Below are 2,451 nucleotides of genomic sequence, written 5' to 3' on the forward strand. Positions count from 1 at the left end.
AGGTTACAATTGTTCACTGGTTCATTTCACAAATGGGCAACAAAGTAAGACTCTGTAAAAAAAAAAAAAAAAAAAAAAATGAAGACTGAGAACTGGCCGTTGGATTTAGCAATGTGGAGGTCATTGATGATCTTAACCACTGATTTCGGTGGAGTAGTAAGGGTGATACCTGATTGGAGGGGTTCAAGAGAAGACAGAGGAGAGGAATTGGGAACTGATTTTTAAAAAACAACACTCCTTTTTGTTTTTCAAGATGGAGGCTCTGTCACCTAGGCAACTTTTTGTAGAGATCGGGTCTCACTATACTACCCAGGCTGGTCTTGAACTGCTGGGCTCAAGCCATCCTCCTACCTCGGCCTCCCAAAGTGCTAGGATTATAGGCATGAGCCACAACATGGGGTCCCTTTGAGGAGAATAACTGCAAAGAGGAGTGAAGAAATGGGGTGGAAATGGAGTCTAGAGAAGAGCATGTTCCTTTGCTGGTGGTAGAAATAAGGAGGGGTTGGGGAGTGTTCTAGAATTGGCAACACGAAGTAAGGAGAACATCTGCTTTATATCCATGCCCAGAGATTGGGGGTGGGGAGACAAGAACAGCTACCGTTCGAGAGAGCTTTGGGGAAGCACTGTTCTCAAGGCAGAGGTAGGGTTCCGTTAGAGCAGAAAGGAACCATCAGAGGAGACGTTAAGGGTGTAGATTTTGCTGAGTTTTCAGTTCCAGGGGGTTTAGTACAGTGGTTTAAGAGTTGAAGAAGGTGGGCTTTGGGGACAGATACTGGATATTCAGAATCTTATGAGGATTAGAATACCAGGGAAGTGGATGTGATAACCCACTGTGGCTTCTTATAGTGACTCTTAATCAGGGATAGAGAGTATAATGAGATTAGTCCTGGTGAACTTGAAGCAGATAGCAGTGGCAAGCTTGTGTTTGCAGGTAGGAAGGGTGGGTGTCTGAGGCTCTCTCTTGATGCTTGTCTTTGGAGGCTAGGAAGTCTAGAGAAATTGAGTCTTACTCAGAGCTAGCAGGTCCCCGCTTGACCCCTGTTTATGGCAGGTAGAAGGCCTTGGGATGAGGTCTCGGTCCCAGTGCTTCCACTTTTAGGCTGTTGTGAATGCTGCCATGAACATGGGTGTACACATATCTCTTTGAGACCCTGCTTCCATTTCTTTTGGATATATACCCAGAGGAGAGATTGCTAGATCATATGGTAATTCTATTTTTTTATTTTTTGAGGACCACATTTTTTCCATGTTTTCCACATTAGGTGCACCATTTTACATTCCCACCAACAGTGTACAAGGGTTCCAGTTTCTCCACATCCTCACCAAAACTTGTTATTTTCTGTTTTTTGATAGTAGGCATCCTAATGGGTATGAGATCACCTAAATTTTTAAATAATTCCATAACATCATTAAAAACGTCAGTGTTCATATTTATTTTATATGATGGCTTGTAATTTTTGTATAAATTTATCTGTTCAAATCAGGATCAAAATAAGATGTATACATTGTGTCAATGCTTCTTTTAAGCCTCTTTTGTCTGTAGATTCCTGTTCCCTCTCTCTTTTTGCCCTTTGCAGTTTATTTGTAATTTACATCACGTGGAATCTTTTTAAGAGATAGGGTCTCTGTCATCCAGGCCGGAGGACAGTGATGTGATCATAGCTCACTGCAGCCTCCAGCTCTTGGATTTGAGGGATCCTTCTGCCTCAGCCCTCTGAATAACTGGGACTATAGGCACGCACCACCACCCACACCTGGCTAATTTTTTTAATTTTATTTTTGTAGAGGTAGGGTCTTGCTGTGTTGCCCAGGCTGGTCTTGAACTCGTGGCCTCAAGCAGTCCTCCATCTCAGCCTCACAAAATGCTGAGATTATAGGCATGAGCCACTGCCCCTAGCCAAAGTGGGATCTTTTAAAATTACTGTTATATTTTCATTGTGGCAGAAGAGAAAGCTAGCTTTTTTCTTTACATATCTTGTACATGACTACTTAACTAACTCTGTTAATTCTATTTTCTGTACACGCTTCCTTGTAAGTTTGCCTTTGTTCTGAAAGGGAGAGAATTATTTTTTCTTCTCCTTTCCATGCCAAATAATCTCTTTTTTTTAGGGCTCTGGGCATGGGTGTCTGCTGTTGGGGCTATAGTTGAGTAGCAGCATGGGATGTCATCTTTGTGTCCTTGCAAGGGAACATAACCACCACAGATAGTCTTATTTGTGTGGGACATTTTATTCTAAAGGCCAAAGTGCCAATTACGAATGACTCTCTGAGTGCAGCTTATTCATAGATTGTGGACTGCCTTAATTTACTGAGTCCGTTTGAATTTCAGGAACGTGAGGATCATCCCCGGAGAGGACGTGAGGATCGGCAGTACCGGGAACCATCAGAGCAGGAACACAGGAGAGCTAGGAACAGTGACCGGGACAGACACAGGGGCTATTCCCACCAAAG

The 2,451-nt window shown here is 43.0% G+C and overlaps 1 protein-coding gene across 1 annotated transcript in view; it reads left to right on the top strand.

The window, feature by feature from the left end:
- Positions 1–2,451, top strand: part of SNIP1 (Smad nuclear interacting protein 1) — a 25,788-nt gene that overhangs the window by 10,679 nt on the left and 12,658 nt on the right. The gene's annotated exons all lie outside the window — the stretch shown is intronic.

The sequence above is a fragment of the Propithecus coquereli genome, unplaced genomic scaffold, assembly GCF_000956105.1.
Source record: "Propithecus coquereli isolate 6110/MARCELLA unplaced genomic scaffold, Pcoq_1.0 Scaffold249, whole genome shotgun sequence".
Taxonomy (NCBI): Eukaryota; Metazoa; Chordata; class Mammalia; order Primates; family Indriidae; genus Propithecus; species Propithecus coquereli.